Source organism: Lissotriton helveticus, chromosome 10 (genome assembly GCF_964261635.1).
Source record: "Lissotriton helveticus chromosome 10, aLisHel1.1, whole genome shotgun sequence".
In the NCBI taxonomy this organism is placed as follows: domain Eukaryota; kingdom Metazoa; phylum Chordata; class Amphibia; order Caudata; family Salamandridae; genus Lissotriton; species Lissotriton helveticus.
In genome coordinates, this window is record NC_136071.1 from 589,800,881 (window position 1) to 589,823,467 (window position 22,587).

Here is a 22,587-nt window from a genome sequence, read left to right on the forward strand (position 1 = left end):
TGAAGCCTTGAGAGGAACTTTGCTTTAACAGTAGCAAGCAGCAAGGTCGTTTCTGTAGTGTAGTGGTCATCACGTTCCCCTAACACGCGAAAGGTCCCCGGTTCGAGACCGGGCAGAAACACTGAGCGTTGGCTGCTTTTATGTGCACACTCTAAAACCTTATTATCTGAATGCAAGTTTAAGAAGAGGTGGTCTTTGAACACAGTGAGCCGTGGGAAACTTTCTTTACCTTTGCAAGACGAAACAAAGTTATCTGCATCCGTCATCTGGGGGTCGTTCTTGTGCCTATTTTTATTTTGTTTAAGCTATGTTGTATTGTTGGGGCCTTTACACCTGTGACATTGCTGTGAAGGTTGTAAGTGGAAACATTGGCAGGTGCAGATAGAAGAGTTAGACCTAAGCCCCCCTCATGAGCCGTCAGGATGGCCGAGTGGTCTAAGGCGCCAGACTCAAGAGAGCTTGATCTTCAGTGTAGCTGAGCCTTCTGGTCTCCTCATGGAGGCGTGGGTTCAAATCCCACTTCTGACAGGTCCCTTTTACACCCGTAAATCTTCCTGTTTTTTGCAGTGCGTTCCCGGCAAACACCACAATCTTTGCAGGAACCTGTAGCATGTGAAGAGAAATCCACCAACAATCAGGCTGGGCCCTCAATCACAATTCCATGGATTTCTGGAAATGACACCTCAGGCACACCTTCCATTAAATTTGCACTCCATCACAGTAACTGCCTTGCTGGGTTTCTAACTAAGCAGTTGATCCCATCATTTGTTGTGAGGCTCTCCTGCCACCTTTTGGGCAGAGAAGGCACTGTCCCTGCAAAAACACAGGCAGACATGTTCAACAGGGCTTCCTGGTTATGTGGGAGGAGCAGAATGCCATTGGTTCCCCCCTTGCAAATTCTAATTTACATAAGGAAGACAGAGAGGTAGCTGGGAGTAGGCACTGCACACGGGCATTGCACTCTCTCTTATGATTTGCAGCCAATTCTAGATTGAGGCAGGAGGAAAGGAGGTGACTCGCCCAACAATGGCTATACTGAGAAGTCAGCCACTCTGGGTCTCCCAGGTGAGTGTTTCAGGCCTGTGAGCCACTCATATAAATCTCGCCTGATCGAGCCTGAGCGAGCGCTGAGCGAGCGCGTTTGAATCCAAATATCAAACCCCTCTTTCTCAGGCGCAGGAAATGGTGGGCCCTTCATTGCTTCTGGTGTGGAAGTCTATGGGGCAAGGGTCCAGGACTTGCAGAGGAGAACAATTGCCAGAAAGTGCTTGCTGTTCTCATCTGTGCCTTTTTTCTGCTCACTGGCTGATAGGAGATTGGCTGCCCCCTTTCTTGCTAGAGTGAAAAAACAACAACTTGAGAGAAAACATGACGTTGTGAGGCTCACTTAGAGGGAGACTAGCCAAATAGCCCTGCTTTTTTTCTGAAAGACGCTTCAGAAATTGTTCAAAATGTCTCCTGGCCACTCAGGCTCGTTGGTCTAGGGGTATGATTCTCGCTTCGGGTGCGAGAGGTCCCGGGTTCAAATCCCGGACGAGCCCATGCTGTGGACATTTTCAGGATGCTTGTAATATAGGAGCATTTCTTCTTTTCAATGCTATAAGACGCTGTGTATGTCGAGAAAGTTCCTTACCCTGCACGCTATTTTCCACTTGTGGCGGGATAAAGGAGTGCAGGACTTCTTTGCAACTGCTTTTCTGGGCCAGACCAGCATGGTAGGAACATTACATGCATAGTGTTTTTCTAGTGTAATTTCAGGATATGGTTTCAAAATCGCCTCTTGGAATAAAAGTGGTCCTCATTCCTGTCTTCCAAAGAAATAGAGACCGGGTAAGGAGAGCCCAACTTTGAGCTTCAAGGACATTGGCCCTTAGTCTGTGCATTCCAGCCCAATACATGCCAACAAGATTCCTGAGTTAGTGTCTCTTTCTGTAGTGTAGTGGTTTTCACGTTCGCCTTACACGCGAAAGGTCCTTGGTTCGAGACCGGGCAGAAACAGCGGTTTGCTGTTTTTAACAGTGTTTGCCTTTACTGGCTGACTTTATAGGAAAGCTGAGATAATAGAGGCTGTCTATCCCTCACCAACCTGACGTAGTGTGCTCAAGGGATCTCAGTGACAGCTCGAAAAGAGAAGTGACGATAGCTTGCGCCATTCGCTTGCTCGCCCTTTGCTCTGAAGGGTGGGCCTACTTCATGAAAGCAAGGAATGAGAGCAGAAATGCTTTTCTTGTCCTCACCGCAAGCAGACACTTAGAGAAAACAAACTGTCTGAAGGACAGAGGCTTTTTAATTTCTTGTTTGATGACGGCCATGGAAAAGACAGCAATCATATTGCAGAAGAGAGCAACATGTGCAGTTGCTTGCTTTGGGTGAAGCATTCACCGACTAGCTGCCACTAACCCCTGGAGCCATGTCAGAGGTGACTCTTGCGTGGCTCGTTGGTCTAGGGGTATGATTCTCGCTTAGGGTGCGAGAGGTCCCGGGTTCAAATCCCGGACGAGCCCTTTTTAGAGCTAAACATACAAATCGTACTAAAAATGCACTATGCCTGACTATTTCTAGTAATACTCGGTGCATTGTTGCGCAACATATTCCTAACCTCAGAAGAAAAATGGATCATCGTGCTTTTTCTGCCTACCTGCTTAGTCTCAGTGTGTCCCAGGTGATGCTTTCCCAAGCTGTACTCGCAGACATTTAGGCATCAGATATTTGTCTGTCGATGCCTGCACAAGTAAATTTTGAATACGTCTAATTGCAAGCATGTTGGATGATATCTCTGAGGTTTTCACACTTGTTCTGCACATTCTGAGCCGCTGCTGATACAGCAGAATAGAAGTAGGGTGAAGCCTTGAGAGGAACTTTGCTTTAACAGTAGCAAGCAGCAAGGTCGTTTCTGTAGTGTAGTGGTCATCACGTTCGCCTAACACGCGAAAGGTCCCCGGTTCGAGACCGGGCAGAAACACTGAGCGTTGGCTGCTTTTATGTGCACACTCTAAAACCTTATTATCTGAATGCAAGTTTAAGAAGAGGTGGTCTTTGAACACAGTGAGCCGTGGGAAACTTTCTTTACCTTTGCAAGACGAAACAAAGTTATCTGCATCCGTCATCTGGGGGTCGTTCTTGTGCCTATTTTTATTTTGTTTAAGCTATGTTGTATTGTTGGGGCCTTTACACCTGTGACATTGCTGTGAAGGTTGTAAGTGGAAACATTGGCAGGTGCAGATAGAAGAGTTAGACCTAAGCCCCCCTCATGAGCCGTCAGGATGGCCGAGTGGTCTAAGGCGCCAGACTCAAGAGAGCTTGATCTTCAGTGTAGCTGAGCCTTCTGGTCTCCTCATGGAGGCGTGGGTTCAAATCCCACTTCTGACAGGTCCCTTTTACACCCGTAAATCTTCCTGTTTTTTGCAGTGCGTTCCCGGCAAACACCACAATCTTTGCAGGAACCTGTAGCATGTGAAGAGAAATCCACCAACAATCAGGCTGGGCCCTCAATCACAATTCCATGGATTTCTGGAAATGACACCTCAGGCACACCTTCCATTAAATTTGCACTCCATCACAGTAACTGCCTTGCTGGGTTTCTAACTAAGCAGTTGATCCCATCATTTGTTGTGAGGCTCTCCTGCCACCTTTTGGGCAGAGAAGGCACTGTCCCTGCAAAAACACAGGCAGACATGTTCAACAGGGCTTCCTGGTTATGTGGGAGGAGCAGAATGCCATTGGTTCCCCCCTTGCAAATTCTAATTTACATAAGGAAGACAGAGAGGTAGCTGGGAGTAGGCACTGCACACGGGCATTGCACTCTCTCTTATGATTTGCAGCCAATTCTAGATTGAGGCAGGAGGAAAGGAGGTGACTCGCCCAACAATGGCTATACTGAGAAGTCAGCCACTCTGGGTCTCCCAGGTTAGTGTTTCAGGCCTGTGAGCCACTCATATAAATCTCGCCTGATCGAGCCTGATCGAGCGCTGAGCGAGCGCGTTTGAATCCAAATATCAAACCCCTCTTTCTCAGGCGCAGGAAATGGTGGGCCCTTCATTGCTTCTGGTGTGGAAGTCTATGGGGCAAGGGTCCAGGACTTGCAGAGGAGAACAATTGCCAGAAAGTGCTTGCTGTTCTCATCTGTGCCTTTTTTCTGCTCACTGGCTGATAGGAGATTGGCTGCCCCCTTTCTTGCTAGAGTGAAAAAACAACAACTTGAGAGAAAACATGACGTTGTGAGGCTCACTTAGAGGGAGACTAGCCAAATAGCCCTGCTTTTTTTCTGAAAGACGCTTCAGAAATTGTTCAAAATGTCTCCTGGCCACTCAGGCTCGTTGGTCTAGGGGTATGATTCTCGCTTCGGGTGCGAGAGGTCCCGGGTTCAAATCCCGGACGAGCCCATGCTGTGGACATTTTCAGGATGCTTGTAATATAGGAGCATTTCTTCTTTTCAATGCTATAAGACGCTGTGTATGTCGAGAAAGTTCCTTACCCTGCACGCTATTTTCCACTTGTGGTGGGATAAAGGAGTGCAGGACTTCTTTGCAACTGCTTTTCTGGGCCAGACAAGCATGGTAGGAACATTACATGCATAGTGTTTTTCTAGTGTAATTTCAGGATATGGTTTCAAAATCGCCTCTTGGAATAAAAGTGGTCCTCATTCCTGTCTTCCAAAGAAATAGAGACCGGGTAAGGAGAGCCCAACTTTGAGCTTCAAGGACATTGGCCCTTAGTCTGTGCATTCCAGCCCAATACATGCCAACAAGATTCCTGAGTTAGTGTCTGTTTCTGTAGTGTAGTGGTTATCACGTTCGCCTTACACGCGAAAGGTCCCTGGTTCGAGACCGGGCAGAAACAGCGGTTTGCTGTTTTTAACAGTGTTTGCCTTTACTTGCTGACTTTATAGGAAAGCTGAGATAATAGAGGCTGTCTATCCCTCACCAACCTGACGTAGTGTGCTCCAGGGATCTCAGTGACAGCTCGAAAAGAGAAGTGACGATAGCTTGCGCCATTCGCTTGCTCGCCCTTTGCTCTGAAGGGTGGGCCTACTTCATGAAAGCAAGGAATGAGAGCAGAAATGCTTTTCTTGTCCTCACCGCAAGCAGACACTTAGAGAAAACAAACTGTCTGAAGGACAGAGGCTTTTTAATTTCTTGTTTGATGACGGCCATGGAAAAGACAGCAATCATATTGCAGAAGAGAGCAACATGTGCAGTTGCTTGCTTTGGGTGAAGCATTCACCGACTAGCTGCCACTAACCCCTGGAGCCATGTCAGAGGTGACTCTTGCGTGGCTCGTTGGTCTAGGGGTATGATTCTCGCTTAGGGTGCGAGAGGTCCCGGGTTCAAATCCCGGACGAGCCCTTTTTAGAGCTAAACATACAAATCGTACTAAAAATGCACTATGCCTGACTATTTCTAGTAATACTCGGTGCATTGTTGCGCAACATATTCCTAACCTCAGAAGAAAAATGGATCATCGTGCTTTTTCTGCCTACCTGCTTAGTCTCAGTGTGTCCCAGGTGATGCTTTCCCAAGCTGTACTCGCAGACATTTAGGCATCAGATATTTGTCTGTCGATGCCTGCACAAGTAAATTTTGAATACGTCTAATTGCAAGCATGTTGGATGATATCTCTGAGGTTTTCACACTTGTTCTGCACATTCTGAGCCGCTGCTGATACAGCAGAATAGAAGTAGGGTGAAGCCTTGAGAGGAACTTTGCTTTAACAGTAGCAAGCAGCAAGGTCGTTTCTGTAGTGTAGTGGTCATCACGTTCCCCTAACACGCGAAAGGTCCCCGGTTCGAGACCGGGCAGAAACACTGAGCGTTGGCTGCTTTTATGTGCACACTCTAAAACCTTATTATCTGAATGCAAGTTTAAGAAGAGGTGGTCTTTGAACACAGTGAGCCGTGGGAAACTTTCTTTACCTTTGCAAGACGAAACAAAGTTATCTGCATCCGTCATCTGGGGGTCGTTCTTGTGCCTATTTTTATTTTGTTTAAGCTATGTTGTATTGTTGGGGCCTTTACACCTGTGACATTGCTGTGAAGGTTGTAAGTGGAAACATTGGCAGGTGCAGATAGAAGAGTTAGACCTAAGCCCCCCTCATGAGCCGTCAGGATGGCCGAGTGGTCTAAGGCGCCAGACTCAAGAGAGCTTGATCTTCAGTGTAGCTGAGCCTTCTGGTCTCCTCATGGAGGCGTGGGTTCAAATCCCACTTCTGACAGGTCCCTTTTACACCCGTAAATCTTCCTGTTTTTTGCAGTGCGTTCCCGGCAAACACCACAATCTTTGCAGGAACCTGTAGCATGTGAAGAGAAATCCACCAACAATCAGGCTGGGCCCTCAATCACAATTCCATGGATTTCTGGAAATGACACCTCAGGCACACCTTCCATTAAATTTGCACTCCATCACAGTAACTGCCTTGCTGGGTTTCTAACTAAGCAGTTGATCCCATCATTTGTTGTGAGGCTCTCCTGCCACCTTTTGGGCAGAGAAGGCACTGTCCCTGCAAAAACACAGGCAGACATGTTCAACAGGGCTTCCTGGTTATGTGGGAGGAGCAGAATGCCATTGGTTCCCCCCTTGCAAATTCTAATTTACATAAGGAAGACAGAGAGGTAGCTGGGAGTAGGCACTGCACACGGGCATTGCACTCTCTCTTATGATTTGCAGCCAATTCTAGATTGAGGCAGGAGGAAAGGAGGTGACTCGCCCAACAATGGCTATACTGAGAAGTCAGCCACTCTGGGTCTCCCAGGTGAGTGTTTCAGGCCTGTGAGCCACTCATATAAATCTCGCCTGATCGAGCCTGAGCGAGCGCTGAGCGAGCGCGTTTGAATCCAAATATCAAACCCCTCTTTCTCAGGCGCAGGAAATGGTGGGCCCTTCATTGCTTCTGGTGTGGAAGTCTATGGGGCAAGGGTCCAGGACTTGCAGAGGAGAACAATTGCCAGAAAGTGCTTGCTGTTCTCATCTGTGCCTTTTTTCTGCTCACTGGCTGATAGGAGATTGGCTGCCCCCTTTCTTGCTAGAGTGAAAAAACAACAACTTGAGAGAAAACATGACGTTGTGAGGCTCACTTAGAGGGAGACTAGCCAAATAGCCCTGCTTTTTTTCTGAAAGACGCTTCAGAAATTGTTCAAAATGTCTCCTGGCCACTCAGGCTCGTTGGTCTAGGGGTATGATTCTCGCTTCGGGTGCGAGAGGTCCCGGGTTCAAATCCCGGACGAGCCCATGCTGTGGACATTTTCAGGATGCTTGTAATATAGGAGCATTTCTTCTTTTCAATGCTATAAGACGCTGTGTATGTCGAGAAAGTTCCTTACCCTGCACGCTATTTTCCACTTGTGGCGGGATAAAGGAGTGCAGGACTTCTTTGCAACTGCTTTTCTGGGCCAGACCAGCATGGTAGGAACATTACATGCATAGTGTTTTTCTAGTGTAATTTCAGGATATGGTTTCAAAATCGCCTCTTGGAATAAAAGTGGTCCTCATTCCTGTCTTCCAAAGAAATAGAGACCGGGTAAGGAGAGCCCAACTTTGAGCTTCAAGGACATTGGCCCTTAGTCTGTGCATTCCAGCCCAATACATGCCAACAAGATTCCTGAGTTAGTGTCTCTTTCTGTAGTGTAGTGGTTTTCACGTTCGCCTTACACGCGAAAGGTCCTTGGTTCGAGACCGGGCAGAAACAGCGGTTTGCTGTTTTTAACAGTGTTTGCCTTTACTGGCTGACTTTATAGGAAAGCTGAGATAATAGAGGCTGTCTATCCCTCACCAACCTGACGTAGTGTGCTCCAGGGATCTCAGTGACAGCTCGAAAAGAGAAGTGACGATAGCTTGCGCCATTCGCTTGCTCGCCCTTTGCTCTGAAGGGTGGGCCTACTTCATGAAAGCAAGGAATGAGAGCAGAAATGCTTTTCTTGTCCTCACCGCAAGCAGACACTTAGAGAAAACAAACTGTCTGAAGGACAGAGGCTTTTTAATTTCTTGTTTGATGACGGCCATGGAAAAGACAGCAATCATATTGCAGAAGAGAGCAACATGTGCAGTTGCTTGCTTTGGGTGAAGCATTCACCGACTAGCTGCCACTAACCCCTGGAGCCATGTCAGAGGTGACTCTTGCGTGGCTCGTTGGTCTAGGGGTATGATTCTCGCTTAGGGTGCGAGAGGTCCCGGGTTCAACTCCCGGACGAGCCCTTTTTAGAGCTAAACATACAAATCGTACTAAAAATGCACTATGCCTGACTATTTCTAGTAATACTCGGTGCATTGTTGCGCAACATATTCCTAACCTCAGAAGAAAAATGGATCATCGTGCTTTTTCTGCCTACCTGCTTAGTCTCAGTGTGTCCCAGGTGATGCTTTCCCAAGCTGTACTCGCAGACATTTAGGCATCAGATATTTGTCTGTCGATGCCTGCACAAGTAAATTTTGAATACGTCTAATTGCAAGCATGTTGGATGATATCTCTGAGGTTTTCACACTTGTTCTGCACATTCTGAGCCGCTGCTGATACAGCAGAATAGAAGTAGGGTGAAGCCTTGAGAGGAACTTTGCTTTAACAGTAGCAAGCAGCAAGGTCGTTTCTGTAGTGTAGTGGTCATCACGTTCGCCTAACACGCGAAAGGTCCCCGGTTCGAGACCGGGCAGAAACACTGAGCGTTGGCTGCTTTTATGTGCACTCTCTAAAACCTTATTATCTGAATGCAAGTTTAAGAAGAGGTGGTCTTTGAACACAGTGAGCCGTGGGAAACTTTCTTTACCTTTGCAAGACGAAACAAAGTTATCTGCATCCGTCATCTGGGGGTCGTTCTTGTGCCTATTTTTATTTTGTTTAAGCTATGTTGTATTGTTGGGGCCTTTACACCTGTGACATTGCTGTGAAGGTTGTAAGTGGAAACATTGGCAGGTGCAGATAGAAGAGTTAGACCTAAGCCCCCCTCATGAGCCGTCAGGATGGCCGAGTGGTCTAAGGCGCCAGACTCAAGAGAGCTTGATCTTCAGTGTAGCTGAGCCTTCTGGTCTCCTCATGGAGGCGTGGGTTCAAATCCCACTTCTGACAGGTCCCTTTTACACCCGTAAATCTTCCTGTTTTTTGCAGTGCGTTCCCGGCAAACACCACAATCTTTGCAGGAACCTGTAGCATGTGAAGAGAAATCCACCAACAATCAGGCTGGGCCCTCAATCACAATTCCATGGATTTCTGGAAATGACACCTCAGGCACACCTTCCATTAAATTTGCACTCCATCACAGTAACTGCCTTGCTGGGTTTCTAACTAAGCAGTTGATCCCATCATTTGTTGTGAGGCTCTCCTGCCACCTTTTGGGCAGAGAAGGCACTGTCCCTGCAAAAACACAGGCAGACATGTTCAACAGGGCTTCCTGGTTATGTGGGAGGAGCAGAATGCCATTGGTTCCCCCCTTGCAAATTCTAATTTACATAAGGAAGACAGAGAGGTAGCTGGGAGTAGGCACTGCACACGGGCATTGCACTCTCTCTTATGATTTGCAGCCAATTCTAGATTGAGGCAGGAGGAAAGGAGGTGACTCGCCCAACAATGGCTATACTGAGAAGTCAGCCACTCTGGGTCTCCCAGGTGAGTGTTTCAGGCCTGTGAGCCACTCATATAAATCTCGCCTGATCGAGCCTGATCGAGCGCTGAGCGAGCGCGTTTGAATCCAAATATCAAACCCCTCTTTCTCAGGCGCAGGAAATGGTGGGCCCTTCATTGCTTCTGGTGTGGAAGTCTATGGGGCAAGGGTCCAGGACTTGCAGAGGAGAACAATTGCCAGAAAGTGCTTGCTGTTCTCATCTGTGCCTTTTTTCTGCTCACTGGCTGATAGGAGATTGGCTGCCCCCTTTCTTGCTAGAGTGAAAAAACAACAACTTGAGAGAAAACATGACGTTGTGAGGCTCACTTAGAGGGAGACTAGCCAAATAGCCCTGCTTTTTTTCTGAAAGACGCTTCAGAAATTGTTCAAAATGTCTCCTGGCCACTCAGGCTCGTTGGTCTAGGGGTATGATTCTCGCTTCGGGTGCGAGAGGTCCCGGGTTCAAATCCCGGACGAGCCCATGCTGTGGGCATTTTCAGGATGCTTGTAATATAGGAGCATTTCTTCTTTTCAATGCTATAAGACGCTGTGTATGTCGAGAAAGTTCCTTACCCTGCACGCTATTTACCACTTGTGGCGGGATAAAGGAGTGCAGGACTTCTTTGCAACTGCTTTTCTGGGCCAGACCAGCATGGTAGGAACATTACATGCATAGTGTTTTTCTAGTGTAATTTCAGGATATGGTTTCAAAATCGCCTCTTGGAATAAAAGTGGTCCTCATTCCTGTCTTCCAAAGAAATAGAGACCGGGTAAGGAGAGCCCAACTTTGAGCTTCAAGGACATTGGCCCTTAGTCTGTGCATTCCAGCCCAATACATGCCAACAAGATTCCTGAGTTAGTGTCTGTTTCTGTAGTGTAGTGGTTTTCACGTTCGCCTTACACGCGAAAGGTCCTTGGTTCGAGACCGGGCAGAAACAGCGGTTTGCTGTTTTTAACAGTGTTTGCCTTTACTGGCTGACTTTATAGGAAAGCTGAGATAATAGAGGCTGTCTATCCCTCACCAACCTGACGTAGTGTGCTCCAGGGATCTCAGTGACAGCTCGAAAAGAGAAGTGACGATAGCTTGCGCCATTCGCTTGCTCGCCCTTTGCTCTGAAGGGTGGGCCTACTTCATGAAAGCAAGGAATGAGAGCAGAAATGCTTTTCTTGTCCTCACCGCAAGCAGACACTTAGAGAAAACAAACTGTCTGAAGGACAGAGGCTTTTTAATTTCTTGTTTGATGACGGCCATGGAAAAGACAGCAATCATATTGCAGAAGAGAGCAACATGTGCAGTTGCTTGCTTTGGGTGAAGCATTCACCGACTAGCTGCCACTAACCCCTGGAGCCATGTCAGAGGTGACTCTTGCATGGCTCGTTGGTCTAGGGGTATGATTCTCGCTTAGGGTGCGAGAGGTCCCGGGTTCAAATCCCGGACGAGCCCTTTTTAGAGCTAAACATACAAATCGTACTAAAAATGCACTATGCCTGACTATTTCTAGTAATACTCGGTGCATTGTTGCGCAACATATTCCTAACCTCAGAAGAAAAATGGATCATCGTGCTTTTTCTGCCTACCTGCTTAGTCTCAGTGTGTCCCAGGTGATGCTTTCCCAAGCTGTACTCGCAGACATTTAGGCATCAGATATTTGTCTGTCGATGCCTGCACAAGTAAATTTTGAATACGTCTAATTGCAAGCATGTTGGATGATATCTCTGAGGTTTTCACACTTGTTCTGCACATTCTGAGCCGCTGCTGATACAGCAGAATAGAAGTAGGGTGAAGCCTTGAGAGGAACTTTGCTTTAACAGTAGCAAGCAGCAAGGTCGTTTCTGTAGTGTAGTGGTCATCACGTTCGCCTAACACGCGAAAGGTCCCCGGTTCGAGACCGGGCAGAAACACTGAGCGTTGGCTGCTTTTATGTGCACACTCTAAAACCTTATTATCTGAATGCAAGTTTAAGAAGAGGTGGTCTTTGAACACAGTGAGCCGTGGGAAACTTTCTTTACCTTTGCAAGACGAAACAAAGTTATCTGCATCCGTCATCTGGGGGTCGTTCTTGTGCCTATTTTTATTTTGTTTAAGCTATGTTGTATTGTTGGGGCCTTTACACCTGTGACATTGCTGTGAAGGTTGTAAGTGGAAACATTGGCAGGTGCAGATAGAAGAGTTAGACCTAAGCCCCCCTCATGAGCTGTCAGGATGGCCGAGTGGTCTAAGGCGCCAGACTCAAGAGAGCTTGATCTTCAGTGTAGCTGAGCCTTCTGGTCTCCTCATGGAGGCGTGGGTTCAAATCCCACTTCTGACAGGTCCCTTTTACACCCGTAAATCTTCCTGTTTTTTGCAGTGCGTTCCCGGCAAACACCACAATCTTTGCAGGAACCTGTAGCATGTGAAGAGAAATCCACCAACAATCAGGCTGGGCCCTCAATCACAATTCCATGGATTTCTGGAAATGACACCTCAGGCACACCTTCCATTAAATTTGCACTCCATCACAGTAACTGCCTTGCTGGGTTTCTAACTAAGCAGTTGATCCCATCATTTGTTGTGAGGCTCTCCTGCCACCTTTTGGGCAGAGAAGGCACTGTCCCTGCAAAAACACAGGCAGACATGTTCAACAGGGCTTCCTGGTTATGTGGGAGGAGCAGAATGCCATTGGTTCCCCCCTTGCAAATTCTAATTTACATAAGGAAGACAGAGAGGTAGCTGGGAGTAGGCACTGCACACGGGCATTGCACTCTCTCTTATGATTTGCAGCCAATTCTAGATTGAGGCAGGAGGAAAGGAGGTGACTCGCCCAACAATGGCTATACTGAGAAGTCAGCCACTCTGGGTCTCCCAGGTGAGTGTTTCAGGCCTGTGAGCCACTCATATAAATCTCGCCTGATCGAGCCTGAGCGAGCGCTGAGCGAGCGCGTTTGAATCCAAATATCAAACCCCTCTTTCTCAGGCGCAGGAAATGGTGGGCCCTTCATTGCTTCTGGTGTGGAAGTCTATGGGGCAAGGGTCCAGGACTTGCAGAGGAGAACAATTGCCAGAAAGTGCTTGCTGTTCTCATCTGTGCCTTTTTTCTGCTCACTGGCTGATAGGAGATTGGCTGCCCCCTTTCTTGCTAGAGTGAAAAAACAACAACTTGAGAGAAAACATGACGTTGTGAGGCTCACTTAGAGGGAGACTAGCCAAATAGCCCTGCTTTTTTTCTGAAAGACGCTTCAGAAATTGTTCAAAATGTCTCCTGGCCACTCAGGCTCGTTGGTCTAGGGGTATGATTCTCGCTTCGGGTGCGAGAGGTCCCGGGTTCAAATCCCGGACGAGCCCATGCTGTGGACATTTTCAGGATGCTTGTAATATAGGAGCATTTCTTCTTTTCAATGCTATAAGACGCTGTGTATGTCGAGAAAGTTCCTTACCCTGCACGCTATTTTCCACTTGTGGCGGGATAAAGGAGTGCAGGACTTCTTTGCAACTGCTTTTCTGGGCCAGACCAGCATGGTAGGAACATTACATGCATAGTGTTTTTCTAGTGTAATTTCAGGATATGGTTTCAAAATCGCCTCTTGGAATAAAAGTGGTCCTCATTCCTGTCTTCCAAAGAAATAGAGACCGGGTAAGGAGAGCCCAACTTTGAGCTTCAAGGACATTGGCCCTTAGTCTGTGCATTCCAGCCCAATACATGCCAACAAGATTCCTGAGTTAGTGTCTGTTTCTGTAGTGTAGTGGTTTTCACGTTCGCCTTACACGCGAAAGGTCCTTGGTTCGAGACCGGGCAGAAACAGCGGTTTGCTGTTTTTAACAGTGTTTGCCTTTACTGGCTGACTTTATAGGAAAGCTGAGATAATAGAGGCTGTCTATCCCTCACCAACCTGACGTAGTGTGCTCCAGGGATCTCAGTGACAGCTCGAAAAGAGAAGTGACGATAGCTTGCGCCATTCGCTTGCTCGCCCTTTGCTCTGAAGGGTGGGCCTACTTCATGAAAGCAAGGAATGAGAGCAGAAATGCTTTTCTTGTCCTCACCGCAAGCAGACACTTAGAGAAAACAAACTGTCTGAAGGACAGAGGCTTTTTAATTTCTTGTTTGATGACGGCCATGGAAAAGACAGCAATCATATTGCAGAAGAGAGCAACATGTGCAGTTGCTTGCTTTGGGTGAAGCATTCACCGACTAGCTGCCACTAACCCCTGGAGCCATGTCAGAGGTGACTCTTGCGTGGCTCGTTGGTCTAGGGGTATGATTCTCGCTTAGGGTGCGAGAGGTCCCGGGTTCAACTCCCGGACGAGCCCTTTTTAGAGCTAAACATACAAATCGTACTAAAAATGCACTATGCCTGACTATTTCTAGTAATACTCGGTGCATTGTTGCGCAACATATTCCTAACCTCAGAAGAAAAATGGATCATCGTGCTTTTTCTGCCTACCTGCTTAGTCTCAGTGTGTCCCAGGTGATGCTTTCCCAAGCTGTACTCGCAGACATTTAGGCATCAGATATTTGTCTGTCGATGCCTGCACAAGTAAATTTTGAATACGTCTAATTGCAAGCATGTTGGATGATATCTCTGAGGTTTTCACACTTGTTCTGCACATTCTGAGCCGCTGCTGATACAGCAGAATAGAAGTAGGGTGAAGCCTTGAGAGGAACTTTGCTTTAACAGTAGCAAGCAGCAAGGTCGTTTCTGTAGTGTAGTGGTCATCACGTTCGCCTAACACGCGAAAGGTCCCCGGTTCGAGACCGGGCAGAAACACTGAGCGTTGGCTGCTTTTATGTGCACTCTCTAAAACCTTATTATCTGAATGCAAGTTTAAGAAGAGGTGGTCTTTGAACACAGTGAGCCGTGGGAAACTTTCTTTACCTTTGCAAGACGAAACAAAGTTATCTGCATCCGTCATCTGGGGGTCGTTCTTGTGCCTATTTTTATTTTGTTTAAGCTATGTTGTATTGTTGGGGCCTTTACACCTGTGACATTGCTGTGAAGGTTGTAAGTGGAAACATTGGCAGGTGCAGATAGAAGAGTTAGACCTAAGCCCCCCTCATGAGCCGTCAGGATGGCCGAGTGGTCTAAGGCGCCAGACTCAAGAGAGCTTGATCTTCAGTGTAGCTGAGCCTTCTGGTCTCCTCATGGAGGCGTGGGTTCAAATCCCACTTCTGACAGGTCCCTTTTACACCCGTAAATCTTCCTGTTTTTTGCAGTGCGTTCCCGGCAAACACCACAATCTTTGCAGGAACCTGTAGCATGTGAAGAGAAATCCACCAACAATCAGGCTGGGCCCTCAATCACAATTCCATGGATTTCTGGAAATGACACCTCAGGCACACCTTCCATTAAATTTGCACTCCATCACAGTAACTGCCTTGCTGGGTTTCTAACTAAGCAGTTGATCCCATCATTTGTTGTGAGGCTCTCCTGCCACCTTTTGGGCAGAGAAGGCACTGTCCCTGCAAAAACACAGGCAGACATGTTCAACAGGGCTTCCTGGTTATGTGGGAGGAGCAGAATGCCATTGGTTCCCCCCTTGCAAATTCTAATTTACATAAGGAAGACAGAGAGGTAGCTGGGAGTAGGCACTGCACACGGGCATTGCACTCTCTCTTATGATTTGCAGCCAATTCTAGATTGAGGCAGGAGGAAAGGAGGTGACTCGCCCAACAATGGCTATACTGAGAAGTCAGCCACTCTGGGTCTCCCAGGTGAGTGTTTCAGGCCTGTGAGCCACTCATATAAATCTCGCCTGATCGAGCCTGATCGAGCGCTGAGCGAGCGCGTTTGAATCCAAATATCAAACCCCTCTTTCTCAGGCGCAGGAAATGGTGGGCCCTTCATTGCTTCTGGTGTGGAAGTCTATGGGGCAAGGGTCCAGGACTTGCAGAGGAGAACAATTGCCAGAAAGTGCTTGCTGTTCTCATCTGTGCCTTTTTTCTGCTCACTGGCTGATAGGAGATTGGCTGCCCCCTTTCTTGCTAGAGTGAAAAAACAACAACTTGAGAGAAAACATGACGTTGTGAGGCTCACTTAGAGGGAGACTAGCCAAATAGCCCTGCTTTTTTTCTGAAAGACGCTTCAGAAATTGTTCAAAATGTCTCCTGGCCACTCAGGCTCGTTGGTCTAGGGGTATGATTCTCGCTTCGGGTGCGAGAGGTCCCGGGTTCAAATCCCGGACGAGCCCATGCTGTGGGCATTTTCAGGATGCTTGTAATATAGGAGCATTTCTTCTTTTCAATGCTATAAGACGCTGTGTATGTCGAGAAAGTTCCTTACCCTGCACGCTATTTACCACTTGTGGCGGGATAAAGGAGTGCAGGACTTCTTTGCAACTGCTTTTCTGGGCCAGACCAGCATGGTAGGAACATTACATGCATAGTGTTTTTCTAGTGTAATTTCAGGATATGGTTTCAAAATCGCCTCTTGGAATAAAAGTGGTCCTCATTCCTGTCTTCCAAAGAAATAGAGACCGGGTAAGGAGAGCCCAACTTTGAGCTTCAAGGACATTGGCCCTTAGTCTGTGCATTCCAGCCCAATACATGCCAACAAGATTCCTGAGTTAGTGTCTCTTTCTGTAGTGTAGTGGTTTTCACGTTCGCCTTACACGCGAAAGGTCCTTGGTTCGAGACCGGGCAGAAACAGCGGTTTGCTGTTTTTAACAGTGTTTGCCTTTACTGGCTGACTTTATAGGAAAGCTGAGATAATAGAGGCTGTCTATCCCTCACCAACCTGACGTAGTGTGCTCCAGGGATCTCAGTGACAGCTCGAAAAGAGAAGTGACGATAGCTTGCGCCATTCGCTTGCTCGCCCTTTGCTCTGAAGGGTGGGCCTACTTCATGAAAGCAAGGAATGAGAGCAGAAATGCTTTTCTTGTCCTCACCGCAAGCAGACACTTAGAGAAAACAAACTGTCTGAAGGACAGAGGCTTTTTAATTTCTTGTTTGATGACGGCCATGGAAAAGACAGCAATCATATTGCAGAAGAGAGCAACATGTGCAGTTGCTTGCTTTGGGTGAAGCATTCACCGACTAGCTGCCACTAACCCCTGGAGCCATGTCAGAGGTGACTCTTGCATGGCTCGTTGGTCTAGGGGTATGATTCTCGCTTAGGGTGCGAGAGGTCCCGGGTTCAAATCCCGGACGAGCCCTTTTTAGAGCTAAACATACAAATCGTACTAAAAATGCACTATGCCTGACTATTTCTAGTAATACTCGGTGCATTGTTGCGCAACATATTCCTAACCTCAGAAGAAAAATGGATCATCGTGCTTTTTCTGCCTACCTGCTTAGTCTCAGTGTGTCCCAGGTGATGCTTTCCCAAGCTGTACTCGCAGACATTTAGGCATCAGATATTTGTCTGTCGATGCCTGCACAAGTAAATTTTGAATACGTCTAATTGCAAGCATGTTGGATGATATCTCTGAGGTTTTCACACTTGTTCTGCACATTCTGAGCCGCTGCTGATACAGCAGAATAGAAGTAGGGTGAAGCCTTGAGAGGAACTTTGCTTTAACAGTAGCAAGCAGCAAGGTCGTTTCTGTAGTGTAGTGGTCATCACGTTCGCCTAACACGCGAAAGGTCCCCGGTTCGAGACCGGGCAGAAACACTGAGCGTTGGCTGCTTTTATGTGCACACTCTAAAACCTTATTATCTGAATGCAAGTTTAAGAAGAGGTGGTCTTTGAACACAGTGAGCCGTGGGAAACTTTCTTTACCTTTGCAAGACGAAACAAAGTTATCTGCATCCGTCATCTGGGGGTCGTTCTTGTGCCTATTTTTATTTTGTTTAAGCTATGTTGTATTGTTGGGGCCTTTACACCTGTGACATTGCTGTGAAGGTTGTAAGTGGAAACATTGGCAGGTGCAGATAGAAGAGTTAGACCTAAGCCCCCCTCATGAGCTGTCAGGATGGCCGAGTGGTCTAAGGCGCCAGACTCAAGAGAGCTTGATCTTCAGTGTAGCTGAGCCTTCTGGTCTCCTCATGGAGGCGTGGGTTCAAATCCCACTTCTGACAGGTCCCTTTTACACCCGTAAATCTTCCTGTTTTTTGCAGTGCGTTCCCGGCAAACACCACAATCTTTGCAGGAACCTGTAGCATGTGAAGAGAAATCCACCAACAATCAGGCTGGGCCCTCAATCACAATTCCATGGATTTCTGGAAATGACACCTCAGGCACACCTTCCATTAAATTTGCACTCCATCACAGTAACTGCCTTGCTGGGTTTCTAACTAAGCAGTTGATCCCATCATTTGTTGTGAGGCTCTCCTGCCACCTTTTGGGCAGAGAAGGCACTGTCCCTGCAAAAACACAGGCAGACATGTTCAACAGGGCTTCCTGGTTATGTGGGAGGAGCAGAATGCCATTGGTTCCCCCCTTGCAAATTCTAATTTACATAAGGAAGACAGAGAGGTAGCTGGGAGTAGGCACTGCACACGGGCATTGCACTCTCTCTTATGATTTGCAGCCAATTCTAGATTGAGGCAGGAGGAAAGGAGGTGACTCGCCCAACAATGGCTATACTGAGAAGTCAGCCACTCTGGGTCTCCCAGGTGAGTGTTTCAGGCCTGTGAGCCACTCATATAAATCTCGCCTGATCGAGCCTGAGCGAGCGCTGAGCGAGCGCGTTTGAATCCAAATATCAAACCCCTCTTTCTCAGGCGCAGGAAATGGTGGGCCCTTCATTGCTTCTGGTGTGGAAGTCTATGGGGCAAGGGTCCAGGACTTGCAGAGGAGAACAATTGCCAGAAAGTGCTTGCTGTTCTCATCTGTGCCTTTTTTCTGCTCACTGGCTGATAGGAGATTGGCTGCCCCCTTTCTTGCTAGAGTGAAAAAACAACAACTTGAGAGAAAACATGACGTTGTGAGGCTCACTTAGAGGGAGACTAGCCAAATAGCCCTGCTTTTTTTCTGAAAGACGCTTCAGAAATTGTTCAAAATGTCTCCTGGCCACTCAGGCTCGTTGGTCTAGGGGTATGATTCTCGCTTCGGGTGCGAGAGGTCCCGGGTTCAAATCCCGGACGAGCCCATGCTGTGGACATTTTCAGGATGCTTGTAATATAGGAGCATTTCTTCTTTTCAATGCTATAAGACGCTGTGTATGTCGAGAAAGTTCCTTACCCTGCACGCTATTTTCCACTTGTGGCGGGATAAAGGAGTGCAGGACTTCTTTGCAACTGCTTTTCTGGGCCAGACCAGCATGGTAGGAACATTACATGCATAGTGTTTTTCTAGTGTAATTTCAGGATATGGTTTCAAAATCGCCTCTTGGAATAAAAGTGGTCCTCATTCCTGTCTTCCAAAGAAATAGAGACCGGGTAAGGAGAGCCCAACTTTGAGCTTCAAGGACATTGGCCCTTAGTCTGTGCATTCCAGCCCAATACATGCCAACAAGATTCCTGAGTTAGTGTCTGTTTCTGTAGTGTAGTGGTTTTCACGTTCGCCTTACACGCGAAAGGTCCTTGGTTCGAGACCGGGCAGAAACAGCGGTTTGCTGTTTTTAACAGTGTTTGCCTTTACTGGCTGACTTTATAGGAAAGCTGAGATAATAGAGGCTGTCTATCCCTCACCAACCTGACGTAGTGTGCTCCAGGGATCTCAGTGACAGCTCGAAAAGAGAAGTGACGATAGCTTGCGCCATTCGCTTGCTCGCCCTTTGCTCTGAAGGGTGGGCCTACTTCATGAAAGCAAGGAATGAGAGCAGAAATGCTTTTCTTGTCCTCACCGCAAGCAGACACTTAGAGAAAACAAACTGTCTGAAGGACAGAGGCTTTTTAATTTCTTGTTTGATGACGGCCATGGAAAAGACAGCAATCATATTGCAGAAGAGAGCAACATGTGCAGTTGCTTGCTTTGGGTGAAGCATTCACCGACTAGCTGCCACTAACCCCTGGAGCCATGTCAGAGGTGACTCTTGCATGGCTCGTTGGTCTAGGGGTATGATTCTCGCTTAGGGTGCGAGAGGTCCCGGGTTCAAATCCCGGACGAGCCCTTTTTAGAGCTAAACATACAAATCGTACTAAAAATGCACTATGCCTGACTATTTCTAGTAATACTCGGTGCATTGTTGCGCAACATATTCCTAACCTCAGAAGAAAAATGGATCATCGTGCTTTTTCTGCCTACCTGCTTAGTCTCAGTGTGTCCCAGGTGATGCTTTCCCAAGCTGTACTCGCAGACATTTAGGCATCAGATATTTGTCTGTCGATGCCTGCACAAGTAAATTTTGAATACGTCTAATTGCAAGCATGTTGGATGATATCTCTGAGGTTTTCACACTTGTTCTGCACATTCTGAGCCGCTGCTGATACAGCAGAATAGAAGTAGGGTGAAGCCTTGAGAGGAACTTTGCTTTAACAGTAGCAAGCAGCAAGGTCGTTTCTGTAGTGTAGTGGTCATCACGTTCGCCTAACACGCGAAAGGTCCCCGGTTCGAGACCGGGCAGAAACACTGAGCGTTGGCTGCTTTTATGTGCACACTCTAAAACCTTATTATCTGAATGCAAGTTTAAGAAGAGGTGGTCTTTGAACACAGTGAGCCGTGGGAAACTTTCTTTACCTTTGCAAGACGAAACAAAGTTATCTGCATCCGTCATCTGGGGGTCGTTCTTGTGCCTATTTTTATTTTGTTTAAGCTATGTTGTATTGTTGGGGCCTTTACACCTGTGACATTGCTGTGAAGGTTGTAAGTGGAAACATTGGCAGGTGCAGATAGAAGAGTTAGACCTAAGCCCCCCTCATGAGCTGTCAGGATGGCCGAGTGGTCTAAGGCGCCAGACTCAAGAGAGCTTGATCTTCAGTGTAGCTGAGCCTTCTGGTCTCCTCATGGAGGCGTGGGTTCAAATCCCACTTCTGACAGGTCCCTTTTACACCCGTAAATCTTCCTGTTTTTTGCAGTGCGTTCCCGGCAAACACCACAATCTTTGCAGGAACCTGTAGCATGTGAAGAGAAATCCACCAACAATCAGGCTGGGCCCTCAATCACAATTCCATGGATTTCTGGAAATGACACCTCAGGCACACCTTCCATTAAATTTGCACTCCATCACAGTAACTGCCTTGCTGGGTTTCTAACTAAGCAGTTGATCCCATCATTTGTTGTGAGGCTCTCCTGCCACCTTTTGGGCAGAGAAGGCACTGTCCCTGCAAAAACACAGGCAGACATGTTCAACAGGGCTTCCTGGTTATGTGGGAGGAGCAGAATGCCATTGGTTCCCCCCTTGCAAATTCTAATTTACATAAGGAAGACAGAGAGGTAGCTGGGAGTAGGCACTGCACACGGGCATTGCACTCTCTCTTATGATTTGCAGCCAATTCTAGATTGAGGCAGGAGGAAAGGAGGTGACTCGCCCAACAATGGCTATACTGAGAAGTCAGCCACTCTGGGTCTCCCAGGTTAGTGTTTCAGGCCTGTGAGCCACTCATATAAATCTCGCCTGATCGAGCCTGATCGAGCGCTGAGCGAGCGCGTTTGAATCCAAATATCAAACCCCTCTTTCTCAGGCGCAGGAAATGGTGGGCCCTTCATTGCTTCTGGTGTGGAAGTCTATGGGGCAAGGGTCCAGGACTTGCAGAGGAGAACAATTGCCAGAAAGTGCTTGCTGTTCTCATCTGTGCCTTTTTTCTGCTCACTGGCTGATAGGAGATTGGCTGCCCCCTTTCTTGCTAGAGTGAAAAAACAACAACTTGAGAGAAAACATGACGTTGTGAGGCTCACTTAGAGGGAGACTAGCCAAATAGCCCTGCTTTTTTTCTGAAAGACGCTTCAGAAATTGTTCAAAATGTCTCCTGGCCACTCAGGCTCGTTGGTCTAGGGGTATGATTCTCGCTTCGGGTGCGAGAGGTCCCGGGTTCAAATCCCGGACGAGCCCATGCTGTGGACATTTTCAGGATGCTTGTAATATAGGAGCATTTCTTCTTTTCAATGCTATAAGACGCTGTGTATGTCGAGAAAGTTCCTTACCCTGCACGCTATTTTCCACTTGTGGCGGGATAAAGGAGTGCAGGACTTCTTTGCAACTGCTTTTCTGGGCCAGACAAGCATGGTAGGAACATTACATGCATAGTGTTTTTCTAGTGTAATTTCAGGATATGGTTTCAAAATCGCCTCTTGGAATAAAAGTGGTCCTCATTCCTGTCTTCCAAAGAAATAGAGACCGGGTAAGGAGAGCCCAACTTTGAGCTTCAAGGACATTGGCCCTTAGTCTGTGCATTCCAGCCCAATACATGCCAACAAGATTCCTGAGTTAGTGTCTGTTTCTGTAGTGTAGTGGTTATCACGTTCGCCTTACACGCGAAAGGTCCCTGGTTCGAGACCGGGCAGAAACAGCGGTTTGCTGTTTTTAACAGTGTTTGCCTTTACTTGCTGACTTTATAGGAAAGCTGAGATAATAGAGGCTGTCTATCCCTCACCAACCTGACGTAGTGTGCTCCAGGGATCTCAGTGACAGCTCGAAAAGAGAAGTGACGATAGCTTGCGCCATTCGCTTGCTCGCCCTTTGCTCTGAAGGGTGGGCCTACTTCATGAAAGCAAGGAATGAGAGCAGAAATGCTTTTCTTGTCCTCACCGCAAGCAGACACTTAGAGAAAACAAACTGTCTGAAGGACAGAGGCTTTTTAATTTCTTGTTTGATGACGGCCATGGAAAAGACAGCAATCATATTGCAGAAGAGAGCAACATGTGCAGTTGCTTGCTTTGGGTGAAGCATTCACCGACTAGCTGCCACTAACCCCTGGAGCCATGTCAGAGGTGACTCTTGCATGGCTCGTTGGTCTAGGGGTATGATTCTCGCTTAGGGTGCGAGAGGTCCCGGGTTCAAATCCCGGACGAGCCCTTTTTAGAGCTAAACATACAAATCGTACTAAAAATGCACTATGCCTGACTATTTCTAGTAATACTCGGTGCATTGTTGCGCAACATATTCCTAACCTCAGAAGAAAAATGGATCATCGTGCTTTTTCTGCCTACCTGCTTAGTCTCAGTGTGTCCCAGGTGATGCTTTCCCAAGCTGTACTCGCAGACATTTAGGC

General features: G+C 47.4%; 40 non-coding genes across 40 annotated transcripts; all 40 read left to right on the forward strand.

Moving 5' to 3' along the window:
- Positions 1-48: 48 nt before the first annotated feature.
- On the forward strand, positions 49-121 carry TRNAV-AAC (transfer RNA valine (anticodon AAC)). Its single transcript has one exon. It is a non-coding gene; the product is annotated as a tRNA-Val (tRNA).
- Positions 122-416: 295 nt separating this feature from the next.
- Positions 417-528, forward strand: TRNAL-CAA (transfer RNA leucine (anticodon CAA)). The gene is made up of 2 exons: positions 417-454; positions 483-528. It is a non-coding gene; the product is annotated as a tRNA-Leu (tRNA).
- Positions 529-1,469: 941 nt separating this feature from the next.
- TRNAP-CGG (transfer RNA proline (anticodon CGG)) lies at positions 1,470-1,541 on the forward strand. The gene has a single exon. It is a non-coding gene; the product is annotated as a tRNA-Pro (tRNA).
- A 384-nt stretch (positions 1,542-1,925) lies between these two features.
- On the forward strand, positions 1,926-1,998 carry TRNAV-UAC (transfer RNA valine (anticodon UAC)). The gene has a single exon. It is a non-coding gene; the product is annotated as a tRNA-Val (tRNA).
- A 434-nt stretch (positions 1,999-2,432) lies between these two features.
- TRNAP-AGG (transfer RNA proline (anticodon AGG)) lies at positions 2,433-2,504 on the forward strand. The gene has a single exon. It is a non-coding gene; the product is annotated as a tRNA-Pro (tRNA).
- Positions 2,505-2,889: 385 nt separating this feature from the next.
- Positions 2,890-2,962, forward strand: TRNAV-AAC (transfer RNA valine (anticodon AAC)). The gene has a single exon. It is a non-coding gene; the product is annotated as a tRNA-Val (tRNA).
- A 295-nt stretch (positions 2,963-3,257) lies between these two features.
- Positions 3,258-3,369, forward strand: TRNAL-CAA (transfer RNA leucine (anticodon CAA)). The gene is made up of 2 exons: positions 3,258-3,295; positions 3,324-3,369. It is a non-coding gene; the product is annotated as a tRNA-Leu (tRNA).
- A 941-nt stretch (positions 3,370-4,310) lies between these two features.
- On the forward strand, positions 4,311-4,382 carry TRNAP-CGG (transfer RNA proline (anticodon CGG)). Its single transcript has one exon. It is a non-coding gene; the product is annotated as a tRNA-Pro (tRNA).
- A 384-nt stretch (positions 4,383-4,766) lies between these two features.
- On the forward strand, positions 4,767-4,839 carry TRNAV-UAC (transfer RNA valine (anticodon UAC)). The gene has a single exon. It is a non-coding gene; the product is annotated as a tRNA-Val (tRNA).
- Positions 4,840-5,273: 434 nt separating this feature from the next.
- On the forward strand, positions 5,274-5,345 carry TRNAP-AGG (transfer RNA proline (anticodon AGG)). Its single transcript has one exon. It is a non-coding gene; the product is annotated as a tRNA-Pro (tRNA).
- Positions 5,346-5,730: 385 nt separating this feature from the next.
- TRNAV-AAC (transfer RNA valine (anticodon AAC)) lies at positions 5,731-5,803 on the forward strand. Its single transcript has one exon. It is a non-coding gene; the product is annotated as a tRNA-Val (tRNA).
- Positions 5,804-6,098: 295 nt separating this feature from the next.
- On the forward strand, positions 6,099-6,210 carry TRNAL-CAA (transfer RNA leucine (anticodon CAA)). The gene is made up of 2 exons: positions 6,099-6,136; positions 6,165-6,210. It is a non-coding gene; the product is annotated as a tRNA-Leu (tRNA).
- Positions 6,211-7,151: 941 nt separating this feature from the next.
- On the forward strand, positions 7,152-7,223 carry TRNAP-CGG (transfer RNA proline (anticodon CGG)). Its single transcript has one exon. It is a non-coding gene; the product is annotated as a tRNA-Pro (tRNA).
- Positions 7,224-7,607: 384 nt separating this feature from the next.
- On the forward strand, positions 7,608-7,680 carry TRNAV-UAC (transfer RNA valine (anticodon UAC)). The gene has a single exon. It is a non-coding gene; the product is annotated as a tRNA-Val (tRNA).
- A 434-nt stretch (positions 7,681-8,114) lies between these two features.
- On the forward strand, positions 8,115-8,186 carry TRNAP-AGG (transfer RNA proline (anticodon AGG)). Its single transcript has one exon. It is a non-coding gene; the product is annotated as a tRNA-Pro (tRNA).
- A 385-nt stretch (positions 8,187-8,571) lies between these two features.
- On the forward strand, positions 8,572-8,644 carry TRNAV-AAC (transfer RNA valine (anticodon AAC)). The gene has a single exon. It is a non-coding gene; the product is annotated as a tRNA-Val (tRNA).
- A 295-nt stretch (positions 8,645-8,939) lies between these two features.
- TRNAL-CAA (transfer RNA leucine (anticodon CAA)) lies at positions 8,940-9,051 on the forward strand. Its single transcript has 2 exons — positions 8,940-8,977; positions 9,006-9,051. It is a non-coding gene; the product is annotated as a tRNA-Leu (tRNA).
- A 941-nt stretch (positions 9,052-9,992) lies between these two features.
- On the forward strand, positions 9,993-10,064 carry TRNAP-CGG (transfer RNA proline (anticodon CGG)). Its single transcript has one exon. It is a non-coding gene; the product is annotated as a tRNA-Pro (tRNA).
- A 384-nt stretch (positions 10,065-10,448) lies between these two features.
- Positions 10,449-10,521, forward strand: TRNAV-UAC (transfer RNA valine (anticodon UAC)). Its single transcript has one exon. It is a non-coding gene; the product is annotated as a tRNA-Val (tRNA).
- A 434-nt stretch (positions 10,522-10,955) lies between these two features.
- TRNAP-AGG (transfer RNA proline (anticodon AGG)) lies at positions 10,956-11,027 on the forward strand. Its single transcript has one exon. It is a non-coding gene; the product is annotated as a tRNA-Pro (tRNA).
- Positions 11,028-11,412: 385 nt separating this feature from the next.
- TRNAV-AAC (transfer RNA valine (anticodon AAC)) lies at positions 11,413-11,485 on the forward strand. Its single transcript has one exon. It is a non-coding gene; the product is annotated as a tRNA-Val (tRNA).
- Positions 11,486-11,780: 295 nt separating this feature from the next.
- On the forward strand, positions 11,781-11,892 carry TRNAL-CAA (transfer RNA leucine (anticodon CAA)). Its single transcript has 2 exons — positions 11,781-11,818; positions 11,847-11,892. It is a non-coding gene; the product is annotated as a tRNA-Leu (tRNA).
- A 941-nt stretch (positions 11,893-12,833) lies between these two features.
- Positions 12,834-12,905, forward strand: TRNAP-CGG (transfer RNA proline (anticodon CGG)). Its single transcript has one exon. It is a non-coding gene; the product is annotated as a tRNA-Pro (tRNA).
- A 384-nt stretch (positions 12,906-13,289) lies between these two features.
- On the forward strand, positions 13,290-13,362 carry TRNAV-UAC (transfer RNA valine (anticodon UAC)). The gene has a single exon. It is a non-coding gene; the product is annotated as a tRNA-Val (tRNA).
- Positions 13,363-13,796: 434 nt separating this feature from the next.
- On the forward strand, positions 13,797-13,868 carry TRNAP-AGG (transfer RNA proline (anticodon AGG)). The gene has a single exon. It is a non-coding gene; the product is annotated as a tRNA-Pro (tRNA).
- Positions 13,869-14,253: 385 nt separating this feature from the next.
- Positions 14,254-14,326, forward strand: TRNAV-AAC (transfer RNA valine (anticodon AAC)). The gene has a single exon. It is a non-coding gene; the product is annotated as a tRNA-Val (tRNA).
- Positions 14,327-14,621: 295 nt separating this feature from the next.
- Positions 14,622-14,733, forward strand: TRNAL-CAA (transfer RNA leucine (anticodon CAA)). Its single transcript has 2 exons — positions 14,622-14,659; positions 14,688-14,733. It is a non-coding gene; the product is annotated as a tRNA-Leu (tRNA).
- Positions 14,734-15,674: 941 nt separating this feature from the next.
- Positions 15,675-15,746, forward strand: TRNAP-CGG (transfer RNA proline (anticodon CGG)). Its single transcript has one exon. It is a non-coding gene; the product is annotated as a tRNA-Pro (tRNA).
- Positions 15,747-16,130: 384 nt separating this feature from the next.
- On the forward strand, positions 16,131-16,203 carry TRNAV-UAC (transfer RNA valine (anticodon UAC)). The gene has a single exon. It is a non-coding gene; the product is annotated as a tRNA-Val (tRNA).
- Positions 16,204-16,637: 434 nt separating this feature from the next.
- TRNAP-AGG (transfer RNA proline (anticodon AGG)) lies at positions 16,638-16,709 on the forward strand. The gene has a single exon. It is a non-coding gene; the product is annotated as a tRNA-Pro (tRNA).
- Positions 16,710-17,094: 385 nt separating this feature from the next.
- On the forward strand, positions 17,095-17,167 carry TRNAV-AAC (transfer RNA valine (anticodon AAC)). Its single transcript has one exon. It is a non-coding gene; the product is annotated as a tRNA-Val (tRNA).
- Positions 17,168-17,462: 295 nt separating this feature from the next.
- Positions 17,463-17,574, forward strand: TRNAL-CAA (transfer RNA leucine (anticodon CAA)). Its single transcript has 2 exons — positions 17,463-17,500; positions 17,529-17,574. It is a non-coding gene; the product is annotated as a tRNA-Leu (tRNA).
- A 941-nt stretch (positions 17,575-18,515) lies between these two features.
- On the forward strand, positions 18,516-18,587 carry TRNAP-CGG (transfer RNA proline (anticodon CGG)). The gene has a single exon. It is a non-coding gene; the product is annotated as a tRNA-Pro (tRNA).
- A 384-nt stretch (positions 18,588-18,971) lies between these two features.
- Positions 18,972-19,044, forward strand: TRNAV-UAC (transfer RNA valine (anticodon UAC)). The gene has a single exon. It is a non-coding gene; the product is annotated as a tRNA-Val (tRNA).
- Positions 19,045-19,478: 434 nt separating this feature from the next.
- On the forward strand, positions 19,479-19,550 carry TRNAP-AGG (transfer RNA proline (anticodon AGG)). Its single transcript has one exon. It is a non-coding gene; the product is annotated as a tRNA-Pro (tRNA).
- Positions 19,551-19,935: 385 nt separating this feature from the next.
- Positions 19,936-20,008, forward strand: TRNAV-AAC (transfer RNA valine (anticodon AAC)). Its single transcript has one exon. It is a non-coding gene; the product is annotated as a tRNA-Val (tRNA).
- A 295-nt stretch (positions 20,009-20,303) lies between these two features.
- On the forward strand, positions 20,304-20,415 carry TRNAL-CAA (transfer RNA leucine (anticodon CAA)). Its single transcript has 2 exons — positions 20,304-20,341; positions 20,370-20,415. It is a non-coding gene; the product is annotated as a tRNA-Leu (tRNA).
- Positions 20,416-21,356: 941 nt separating this feature from the next.
- Positions 21,357-21,428, forward strand: TRNAP-CGG (transfer RNA proline (anticodon CGG)). The gene has a single exon. It is a non-coding gene; the product is annotated as a tRNA-Pro (tRNA).
- A 384-nt stretch (positions 21,429-21,812) lies between these two features.
- Positions 21,813-21,885, forward strand: TRNAV-UAC (transfer RNA valine (anticodon UAC)). The gene has a single exon. It is a non-coding gene; the product is annotated as a tRNA-Val (tRNA).
- A 434-nt stretch (positions 21,886-22,319) lies between these two features.
- TRNAP-AGG (transfer RNA proline (anticodon AGG)) lies at positions 22,320-22,391 on the forward strand. Its single transcript has one exon. It is a non-coding gene; the product is annotated as a tRNA-Pro (tRNA).
- The last annotated feature ends 196 nt before the right edge of the window (positions 22,392-22,587 follow it).